This window comes from Sceloporus occidentalis, unplaced genomic scaffold, assembly GCF_023333645.1.
Source record: "Sceloporus occidentalis isolate IW3139 unplaced genomic scaffold, rSceOcc1.0.p SCAF_4, whole genome shotgun sequence".
Taxonomy (NCBI): Eukaryota; Metazoa; Chordata; class Lepidosauria; order Squamata; family Phrynosomatidae; genus Sceloporus; species Sceloporus occidentalis.
Genome location: NW_028316984.1, coordinates 7,150,571 through 7,163,221, shown reverse-complemented (window position 1 = coordinate 7,163,221; position 12,651 = coordinate 7,150,571).

Below are 12,651 nucleotides of genomic sequence, written 5' to 3'. Positions count from 1 at the left end.
TTATTGTATTGGATGTCTCGAAACCACTCTCATTTGGACTTATTTGGACGTTAAATAATACTGCAGCCAGAATAAGGAAAGAGAACTGTATAAGCTGAATGAAAGAAAGAGAAGATAGAGAAGTATAATGTGTGTGAAGTGTGTGTGAAGTGCTAAATTAACAGGGAAACCTTTTTTTTTTCTTTTCCCATACAAATTCAGTTATTTACATTAAAGACCCTGTGTTTGAAATTCAATCAACTTGTTTCTTTGTGAAAAGTATCTACACTACAAAGAGGAAGAGTTAGCATTGTTGCAAAGAACTAAAGATACAGAGTATCAAGCCCAAATGACTACAGCTGCTAGGAAAGGAGCACCTGCTCCAGAGCAGTACACTTCCAATTACTCATAAAGGAGATACTCAACAGAACAAGTATCAGTACTGGATGAAATTAAGAAACTGAGGCTTGATATGGAGCAAAATCTGGCAAGAGAGATAAAAAATTTGAGGGCTGATATCAAGAAGGATATTCAGTCAGAGCTGAAGGAACTCAGGCAATCTTTGGAAGCTGTTACCAAAGAAATGAGCCATGTCAGCTCAAAAGTGCAGAAATTGGAGGACAGAGCTGACTCATTGGAAGAAGTAGTTAAGGACATTAAGATCAATCAAGAAGCAGACAAAGAAAGATATTTGGACATGAAAGCTCTGGAGGAGCAAAGAAGGAGACAAAACTGTCTGAAACTCAGAGGGTTAAAAGAAGTTAAAGGTGAAAACTTATATGACCGATTGATACCAACCCTGGCAGAATTTATGAATATCTCGATCCAAGAGACAAGTTGGAGTATAGACAAAATCTACAGGATTAACTCTAAAATTGCCAGAGATAACGATCTGCCTAGGGATATAGTTATATATATTTTTGAGGCAAAATGTGAAAGAACAATTGCTACAAATAAGTTATCAGGAGAAACTAATAATAGAAGACTGTGAGATCAGGATCTTTAAAGACATCCCAAAGAGAATTCTCCAGAAACGTGAGGGGTACAAATTCTTAACAAATCAACTTAATAGACATAATATAATCTACAAATGGGAAAAACTGGAAGGGATTTTGGTCTTCTTTAAACAGAGATGGATAAAACTGAATTCAACACACAAGGCCAAAGAATTTTGGAAAAGAAATTGAAATGAATAAAAAGATGAAAAAAGATGCCAATGAAGAAGGAAAATCGAAGGACAAGGACGAGGTGGTAGGAGAGAATGAGGAATTAAAGAAGGATGAAGAGAATGATGATCAGGGTTTGTCTGATTCGGATAGTAAAGAAGACGAAGAAGAGGGAAGATCAGGGGAGACTGATGAAGAAGGAGAAGAGGAAGGTGAAGTTAGAATAGAACAACAACTTGATAAAATTGTAGATACTGATACACAACCAGACGAAGCAAAAAGTAAACCAAGAAGGCAACGACGGAAGACAAAGGCCAAATAAACCATAATTGAAAAGACAAATGTCTTATTATTCACAAAACTTACGTATTTTATCATGGAACATCAAAGGTTTGAACAACAAGACGAAGAGGAAAGAGGTCTTTCACCTGCTTGGGAAAACAAAGTATGAGATTTTGTGTTTACAAGAGACACACATCAAACAGAAGGATGAAAGACTCTTGAGAAACAAAAGACTTGGAGTGAACTATGTTGCTGCAAACAAACAAAAAAAGAAGGGTGTGGTAATCTATGTTACAAATAAACTGAGCTCCAAACAATTGTTTTGCGACAATGAAGGGCACTATGTAGGAATAGAACTTCAAATAAATGAACGAAACATTCTTCTTGTGGCAGTTTATGCTCCAAACAATGGAAAGGCAAAATTCTATCAAAACTTAAGGAAGACAATACTAGAATACAACGACAAAGAGATTATATTATGTGGTGACTGGAATGGAGTGATAAATCCAAACCTGGACCACTTATCATCTAAAGCGATAAAAGAAAATCAAGGCAAGTTACCATCTTCCTTTTTCAAGCTTATAAATGATATGTCCCTAATCGAAACCTGGAGGTATAAATACGTAGACAAACATGAGTTTACCTTTTTTTCAGACAGACATAAAACTTTCTCCAGAATAGACATGTTTTTTGTCTCCAAATCGTTAGCATCAAAAGTGAGTAAAGTAGAAACATTGGTAAAATCTTACTCAGATCATAATCCGATTCTGTTGAATATGAGAAAAGAACAAGCAGAATTTCGATGGCATCTACAAGATTACTTGCTTTCTTGTCCCATAACGGTACAACAAGTCAAAGAAATAATCAATAATTACTTTTCAGAGAACTTAAATAAAGGCACAGACATAAAGATAGTCTGGGCCGCTTGTAAAGCAGTTCTTCGAGGATATTTCATTAAAAAGCATCATGAGATTTTAATTAAGAAAAGGCAGAACATGAAACAAATTACCCAGGAAATAAACAAAAAGGAGGAAGAACTAAAGCAAAAACCAGAATGTGCAAAGACTATAACAGAAATAAATCTGCTACAGAAACAGTACAATATGCAGAATGCAGAAGACCTGGCCAACATGATTAAGAGTGCAAAAATCAAGCACTTTCAACAAGCAAACAAACCTGGTAGATGGTTAGCGCAAACACTATGTAAAATTAAAGAGAGGAAATTGATTACTAAGATTAATGATTGGACAAGATCTTATACAGATACAAAAGGGATTAAGAAAGCTACTTTTGATTATTTTAGCAATCTATTTAAAGGAGAAAATACTAGCAAAGCAGAAGTAAAGGATTATCTACAAAAGTGTACACTTCCAGTTCTGAATGAAGAACAGATTATAGACTTAAATAAAAATATTTCTTTAAAGGAACTAAATGAGGCGATACAACGAGCTAAAACTGGTAAAGCACCAGGGCCAGATGGCTTTACTGCGAGCTTCTATAAGACTTTTAGAGGGGAGTTGGAGCAACATCTGCTGGAGGTGATGAACTTGATTAAAGAAGATGGCCTGCCACCCACTTGGGAAGAAGCTAACATCATCCTGATCCCGAAGGAAGAACAAGACCACCAGTATTTGAAGAACTATAGACCAATCTCGTTGCTGAATGTAGATTATAATCTTTTTGCAGATATCATGGCAAACAGATTGAAAAAGGTTCTACAGGTAATTATCCAGGAGGATCAGTGCGGTTTTCTTCCGAATAGACAATTAAAAGAAAACCTAAGATATATTTTGAATGTTATTGAACACTTTGATTGGCACAACGAAAGAAAGCTCACACTGATCTTCCTGGATCTGGAAAAGGCTTTTGACAGCCTAGACTGGTCATCTATTGTGACTACATTGGAATGTATAAAAGCAGGTCAGAGATTTACGGATTGGATAAGAGCAATATACACTAATCAGTCAGCTAGAGTTATAATTAATGACCAAAGGACAGAAACTATCTCTCTATCTAGAGGTACCAGACAGGGCTGTCCCCTGTTCCCTCTTTTGTTTATCCTGGTACTAGAAATATTGTTGATTAAATTAAGAGAGGATAAGGCAATTACAGGTGTTAAATTTAAAGGGGAATGTTTGAAAGTAAGAGCCTATGCTGATGACATAGTGATTATTTTAGAAGATCCCTTGACAAGCTGTGACGAATTATTAGAACATCTAAAAAAATTTGAAGAGGTAGCAAGATTAAAGATAAATGTGGAGAAATCTGCGGTCATTACGAAAAACATGGATCAAAAGGACCAAAATAGATTAGTGGAAATCTCTGGATTTAAAATTACAGATAAAGTGAGATATTTGGGGGTTATTTTGACTAACAAAAACTCAGACTTATTTAAAAACAACTATAAAAAATATGGCTGGAAATTAAAAAAGAAATGAAGAATTGGCAGAAGTCAAATCTTTCGCTACTAGGTAGAATATCAGTGGTGAAGATGCTTGTGGTCCCTAAAGTATTGTTTTTATTTCAAGGAATTCCCATAATTAAACATGAAAGAATCTTTAAGGAATGGCAGAAACAATTGGCGGATTTTGTTTGGGCAGGAAAGACGCCAAGAATTAAAATTAAAATACTTCATGATGCCAAAGAAAGAGGCGGTTTTGCTCTCCCCAGTTTGAATCTATACTATGAAGCAAGTGTGATAATGTGCTTAAAAGAGTGGATAACCCTACAAAATAGGAAATCACTGAAGCTTGAAAGTATGAACATTAGGTTCGGTTGGCACGGGTATATGTTTTATGAGAAAGCCAAAGTAAATCGAAATTTTAAGGACCACTACATCCAAGCCTCAAACTTACATGTTTGGAATAAATATAAAAGAAGAATTACCCCTAAACTCCCCCGGTGGTTATCACCGCATGAGGCGTTGTATTGTTGTGACCCCAAAAGGGATGAAAAATGGATTAGATACAATGACTTGATAGATATAGAGGGATCAGTAAAATCATATGAAAGGTTAAAAGAAGAAGGGTGGGAAATAGGATGGTTCCTATATAGACAACTTAATCAGAGATTTAGAGTAGATAAAAAACAAAGTGGGTTTTCTAACTCTAATTCCGAAATGGAAGACATAATATGGAAATCAGAGAACAAAACATTATCAAAAATTTATAAAAAAACTATTGGAATGGTACACTGAAGAGGAGACAGTAAAGGATTCAATGGTAAAATGGGCACAGAATTGTGGGAGGGCTATTGAAATGGACCAGTGGGAGAAATCATGGAGCAAAAGAATGAAATACTCATCATCACAATATGTGAAGGAAAATTACTATAAAATTTTATACAGATGGCATTTGACGCCGGACAAAATAGCCAAGATCTATAAGACCGGAAAAAGATTGTGTTGCAACTGCCAAAAGGAGATTGGTTCATACTTCCACTTATGGTGGACGTGTGATAAGGCAAAGACCTTTTGGAAACAAATTCAAATAGAAATTGATAACATTTTGGGAATTAAATTGAAGCTTAGAGCTGAAACAATGTTATTTTGTATGTTAGAAGAGAAGGATGAAATAAGATACGGCAAAATTTTGTTTTATATGTTAACAGCTGCCAGATTAGTTTTTGCAAGATTTTGGAAGTCGGGGAAAACCATAGATATTGATTTGTGGCGAGACAAAGTGTATGATATGATGGAATTAGATTTACAATCTCATAAATTGCAAAACCAGGGAAATTCTAAATGGAGAGAGTGTTGGGAAAAGTTTTGAGATTTATGGAGGAAAAATGGGGGAAAGTGGCGAATTGGGAGTCCAATATAGAGGAAATCATGTGATACGACTACGAGTGGAATTTGTTCCGTTACAATGGAATGAACTAGTTCTGTTATAATGGATTGTATATTTTACAATATAAGAAAAGGTGAACAAGTCCTAATAGATAGGATACTATATAGAGGAAAGGTGGGAGGTAAAGAACAAGTCAAAGAAACTATGACTTAAGGGGGAACCCTGTAGGATGAGAGAATGAAAAGAACACAACTATACTAACAGCAAATGATCATTTTCGGAGGTGCTGCAAACTTTTGTGTTAGTAGCAATTGTAATAAAACAAGAGCTTAAGATTTCTGTCGGCATGAACTTATAGGCATGAGAGGTAGGCAAAAAAGTTTCGATAATAAGTACAGAGTCACAAGAACAGACAACGGGGTAAAGTAACAATGAGTTAATGAATCATCCAGGTTATTTGGGGAAAGGAAGTAGAATAATAGTAACAGGTAAATCATTGATGGGAAAGTATACATAGTGGTTGGGTTTGGGGAATATAGAAGTGATTGTTAATTTTGTTGGTTTCATGTAATGTAATTGTGTAAAGAGAGTAAATTTCAATAAAAATATTAAAAAAAAGAACATAGCTATACGAGAGAATGAATTATATTGTTGTGAATGAAATGTATATACTTTTGCATTATTGTTATATAAAGTTGTTGCATTGTTGTTATATAGAGTTGTTTGTACACCTTTTAACTCTAAGGGCTGAAACAGATGGCCCTGAAGATGCTGCCCCTTTGATCACTGGATCAGGGCCACTGCAACAAGATGCTGCAGCCCTGATCTAGCTTTTTGTCGGAGTAAAAAGAAGTGGTAGAAAGCCGCTCCTTTTTGAGTTGGCAAAAAGCCAGCTTTTCTGCCACCACCTTGGGTTTAGGGCACTCCTGCGGCATGTGGCGTATGAACACTGCACCGCTGGAGCACCACAAAGCTTCCTGACACATGGTCAGGAGGGCAGCTTCATGTTGTGTCATCAAAACAAAACCCCACCTAGCTGCTGGGAAGCCACCTCAAAGGGGCTGTCTGTTTTCCAAGTAAGTTGTCTTTTAATTGAAAGAGTATGGCAATTTTCCCTGGTTTTTAAAAAATTATTGGACATTTTATTTGTTTGAGAGTTAATGACAGCTTTCTAGTCCCCCATTATCAACACTGTCTTTGTTACATTTTTCTATTTTTTGTATAATGTTTTTACAATTATTTAATTGTCTTCTATTGGGGCATATGAACCCATCACTAACAACTTAAAATTGGTGAATTTAATTTATCCCCCTATGTATAGCTCTTAATTATCTTTGAATATTTCTTTTCCTGTATATTTTTGGTTTATATATAGTGCTATTCCTAATTTTCTTTTCTCATTTAATAAATGGAAAATTTATCCTAATTTTTAAAATGTTTTTATATAGATTGTATTTTTTATCTTTATTTCATGCAAACAAGGTAGATCACATTTTATCAAAAATAATGAAAAATCTTTTTTTATAAGCTGAATTTATTCCTTTAACATTCCAAGAGTATAATTGCAGTAATGTATTCATTTTTTATTCAATTTATGTTTCTTAGTAATCTTCTGACATTAGATCTTCTTCTCCTGTTTTTCCTGATTCATTTTCCAATCTTCATTTTCTGCATTCTTCCTCATCTTCTATTTCTGAATCTCTTTCTTTTTTTTGGTTATGTGGCTGGGATTGTCTTTTGTGTGTTTCTCTTTCCTTTTTATCTTGTCTCCTTCTGTACTTATTTTGTACTTCAATTTCTTTCATGTCACTATCTTCTTTTTTATTACCATTCTGTTCTATAAATTTTTCTTTTTCTTTTTCCTTCTTTATATCCCTTTGAAGATATCTTAAAAATTCTTCAGCTTTCAGATTTTATTCTGTATCTTTTTTTGTTTTATTCCTTCTAGGTGATCCCATGAGTACTGAATATTATTTTTGTTTTGTTGTGTTGTGTTAGTTGTCTGTAGCCCTGTCCATCTCTAGATTCTCTGATTTCTTGTTGTAGTTCTCTTTGTGAACACTTTATTGCTTCTAATAATTGGTTGAACTGGTCTTCACTTTTGGTACTTGCATCTGTAGAGAGTCTTCTTTGGTTGTGATTTTTCGGTGGCATATTTCTTAATGTGACAGGCATTACTTTCCACTAAATCTTATATTCGTGCTGGAACCTGGGTATAGGATTATATTGAAAATTACTGTTTGTAGTTTTTTCTATGATATCTTCCTTGATCTCATTAGACAACTTAATCTGCTCATGTTCAAGTCAAATTAAAATTAATGGCAGCTTGGTGCGTGTGTGTGCACATGCTGCCATTAATCAAAACAGGGGCTTGCTGCACATGGATGGTTAAATCCACGGATAGCAAGTCCACCGATAAGGAGGGCAGACTGTACTGTTATTTAGTTTGCACACCTATTTTATATATGTAAAATATTACATTTTAAATTTGTTTACTTTTTTTATAAGTTTCACAACATAGTTTTTAATTAAAATGTATTATCTGGGTGTTATTTTCTCAATGCTTATGAAAATGTTTTTTTCCACAGAAACTTCTTTTATAGTGACCTCACACCCTTACAACATCCCCCCCCCCCCATTTTTGTCTCTGCTTGGCCAGTGAAAATTTTCTTCATACACTCCTGCCTCAGTCCATTCTCTATTTTGTTCACCCCCCAACTCTTTTGCACCTGCAGTGATTTTTGTCTCTCTCCTTTGTTCTACTCATTTAGCCTGTGCCACACTGGCTTGGGTAGAATTTTTTTCCCCTTCCCCCTTCACTGCTGTTTCTCTTCTCTTGCCCCATTATGGCCCAATTTCTTCAACATCTTTTCTCCTCATGGATGTCCTATGACTTTAGCAGCTGCTGGAAATTTCACAGGTACAGTTATCTCAAGAGCTAGTGTGGTGAAATGGTTTGGTTTGGGCACATCACACTCTCTTAGCCTGAGAGGAAGGCAAAGGGACCCCCAAATAAAACCTGCCAAGAAATCCCTGCCTTAGGGTTACCATACTGTAAGTCAGAAATGAATTGAAGGCACACAACAACAAATAGTTTTCTGAGAAATAGGGATTCCACCAAAGTCAGGATCCTGCTGTGCCTATATTCTGCATCATCAGCTTTGATATTATTTGTGTCAGTACCAAAATTGGTTTGGGTTCTGTCATGATGGGTCAAGTTGGAGAAATGATTATAATTAATTCAGTGTTGTTTGTGCTGGGATAAAAGTTTAAGTTGGGGGAGGAGAGGATGAGGGTTGTATGTCTTATATTCATTTGATGACAGTTCAGGAGAGAAGTGGAGGGGTTTTACTATTACTGGGCAGAAGTCAAAATGTTACATTGCAAAAAGGCAGGAGTTTAACTGTTAGTGGGCAGAAGTCAAAATGTTACATTGCAAGGAAAGGGAAGGAAAGGAAAAGAACAGATTGAAAGATAATAATTGCTTCAATGTTTTTGAAGCAAAAAAGCAGAAAAGAGCGAAAGAGATAAAGGAAACTCCACTTTCATTCAGAGAAACTGCAGATTGACATTACCTTATAGCTGCTATTTTGGCATTTTTTTGAAACAGAGAGAGGAGTAAGAGTGTATCAGAGACTTAAAAAAGAAAAAACAACAACAAAAACTAATAAAAATAGAAGCAAAAACAAACAGAGAACTTTAACAGAGAACTAAAAGACCAGAACAACAAGATTGGGAAATAGAAAATAAATGAGTCAGTTGGTTTTGATTGATTTAATAAACTGACTAATTAATATTTCTGGAAACTTGAATAACAAGCTACCATATTAAGAATCAAGAAAACAAATAAAACTAGACATAAAAATAAACAAACAAAAAGCAATAATAACAAAAAAGAGGGACAAGAGAGAAAACCTCCTGAATCAGCAAATCAATTTAAATTAATTTAAATTCAGGAATCAATTAATGAGTTGAGGTTCTTTAGAATAAGAAAATTGTAAAGGGAGAAATGACAGTTGCATAAAATCATATGTGGTCTGAAAAAGACCCACCTTTTCTGAAAATAGCAAAACCAAGGGCCATCTACTCAAAAAAGTGGTGGAGGATGCCACAAGATGATGTGATAGTCACAACCTGTATTATTTTAAAGTGGGATTGGAGAAAATTCTTGGAGGATGTGGCTACCTGTACTGATGGATATAAACTGCCTACAGAAAAGAGGCAGTATGGTTTACTATTCCAGGGGAGTGGGGCATGTATGGGAAGGGGCAGCTAGGAGAAGCTGTAGCAGTTTGCCTTTGTCTGAGCTTTCTGGGAAGGGCAAGACTCTATCCCCTCCCCTCCCCTCCCCTCCCCTCCCCTCCCCTCCCCTCCCCTTTGCTGTCAATTTAATACAAGCTACTGTTGTAATTGGTACTCAGGTTACAGCAACTGAAGTAAACTGAAAATGAAGAGGGAAGGCTGAAGAGAAAAGCCATGATATTTTTAAAAAAATAGCCGAGAAAGAAGGCAGAGAATTAAGCAGGGCTGATGCAGCCACACAGGAACAGTTGGAATTGTTCCAACTGTTGTTGTAGCTGATACTGGAACAACAGACAAATATTGTATCATCAAGAGCTTTCTTTTATGGTCTTGTGGTGCAAAGGTCTCCAGTGCATTTTGCCCCAGTACCAAATAAATTTGCCCACCACAACTAAGTAGTCATTGTACGAAGATGTTTTTCTCATAAAGGGGCAACTGGAATTTGCTACTTAGCCCCTGAAACATCTGAAAATTTGGCAACATATCACCCCAACCCCCCTGCATATGTAATAAAATGTGAGTTTAAATAATTGAAAATAATTAAATAGAAAGAGGCAATTTTTAAAAAAGTATTTATTTGTAAAATTATTTCCTTTTTTAAACCGTCTTTTCCAGTAGTACAGTACTCAAAACCAAAGGACAATCTCAGTTTGTAAAAGAGTGGATAGCTTTTATAGAAAGAAAAGACTCACATGAGCAATCGATTTTTCAGCTGTATTATATGTTTTTGTGTGTTCACAAGAAACCTTGCAATTTTGCTTTGGAGGAATGTCACACCTCCACTTTCCATAATTCTGAACATTTTGACAGATGGTCATGATGCTTCCACAGATTGGCTAAAAATGAAAATAAGTAACAGTAAAGTCATCTGCATTAGACAATAGTCTATCTACAATCCAATGGAGGCTTGGGACCTTCTAGTCAGATGACTGCAGTGTGTAGTATGTTGGGCTGCCTTTGAAAATGGCTTGGAAGCTTCAAGTGGTTCACAACCAACTAAATTTTGACATGAATGGCTTGTAAGAAACTTTCTTCTGAACAAAGGAGCAGGCAGGGAATCATAGAATCCTAGACTTGGAAGAGACCTTAAGAGCCATGCAGTCCAATCCTCTGTCATGCAGGAACTCACAATCAAATAGATGGCCATCCAGCCTGTGTTTAAAAAACCTCCAAAGAAGGAGACTCCATCACACTCCAAGGGCGTGTGCACTACTGTCAAACAGTTCTTACTGTCAGGAAGTTCTTCCTAACTATTTTCCCATAGTTTGTATCCATTGCTCTGTGTCCTAGTCTCTGTAGCAGCAGAAAACAATTTTGTTCCATCTTCAATATGACATCCCTTCAAATGTTTAAACAATGCTGTCATGTCACATCTTAATCAGCTCTAGGCTAAACATATCCAGCTCCCCAAGTCATTCCTCATGTGGCATTGTTTCTAGACTCGTCACCATTTTGGTTGCCCTCCTCTGGACACACTCCAGCTTGCCAACATCGATTCTGAATTGTAGTGCCCAGAATTGGACTTAGTATTCCAGGGGAGGCCTGGTCAAAGTGGAACAGAGTGGTACTATTACTTTCCTCAATCTAAATGAAGAGGGGCAAGAATCTGAGGATGCTTTTGTGAGTGTGTCGAGTCAAAATTATTTCACTTTCAAATTAGTAGGTGGGCTTTCTTGCACACAAATAATACATATTAGTTTTTGCATCACTTCTCTTCTGTGACAAAGAGCTTTAAGCTAAGATCACATTCCATGCCGCTAGGTAGTGTGGTTGCTTTGCAAATGGGATAGAAATGCCCCAAGGAATGATGCTATATGATGGCGGCAGCTATCGTCCCATCCTGTCCCTGTAATACTGGGGACATTACATGCCATGATTCTCAGGGATCTTCTAACCTATTATCAAACTATTCTTTGCTGCCTACTCCTACCTTTAAGAAAACATGTGTGTGTGTGTGTGTGTGTGTGTGTGTGAGTGAGTGCTCCAGGGCAACCTTTTAAGCTCTATAAACATCTCTATGCAATGGCGATTATGGGCGGTTGTGTGGTCCAACAACATCTAAATGATTCCTGAGGTTCTCTGCTTCTGAGATAGACAGTGTCAGGCTAGCTAGGAAGTATGACATGGCATAAGGGTGTTTATGTTGTCACTAAAGAGTTTTACAATAACCATGATAGTAAACAAGTCAATTATATAGTTTGTAAATTCTGATTGGTATACATTATTGCTAATGTCACAAGATCACCTCTTTTTCATTATGCATTCTTTGGAATTTGTGCTCATTTAGGTTCTTATACAATTTATACAAAACCACTTAGATGTACTCTGAATGAACATATTAAAGGGAATATATCTGGATTACAAGGTGAAGTGCTGGTGCAGATTAGGTTTGGCTTTCTGCAGTAATTACTTCTCAAACAATGCACCTCTGGAAGTTGTAGGTGTTTGTGGTGACATCATACTTTGTGCAGGGTTCTCTGGAGACACCCACCAGTTTCTGATTCTTTTTTCAAATTGCTGTAATCATGTAAGCAGCAGAAGCTCAGCTGCAGAGCCAGTTTACATGTGAAGGAAGGCAGTGTTGCATATAATTAGCTCAGCATGTTCACTTCTGCACCATGATCTTCCTAGCAACCTTGAATGCTTTCAGAGATTATGAGAGGTGCTGGCTGTATGGATGGCTTAGTCACCTAAGATTGATGCATCCTTATTTACCTTTTTAAAGGGTACATCTAAAAATGTGTATTGTGTAGACAGTGTCAAGAACTCGGTGAACTTTCTCACAATGCAGTAAATCAATCCTCTGTAAGTTCATAGAATCATAGAGCTGGAAGACACCACAAGGGCCATCCAGCCATGCAGGAACTCTCAATCAAAGCACACCCGACAGATGGCCATCCAGCCTCTGCTTAAAGACCTCCAAGGAAGGAGACTCCATTACATTCCGAGGGAGTGTGTTCCACTGTTGCTGACAGCAAGACTTTGTTTCTGACGTTGCAGGGATGTTACTAAGAAAATGTTAGACAGAACTGGGTTTCCACCCCCACCCCCACCCTCCCACATACCACATACAAAGCATAGAGAAGTATAACTCCTCTCCATAAATTTGGTGGGCTAAAGCTGAGATTTACTTT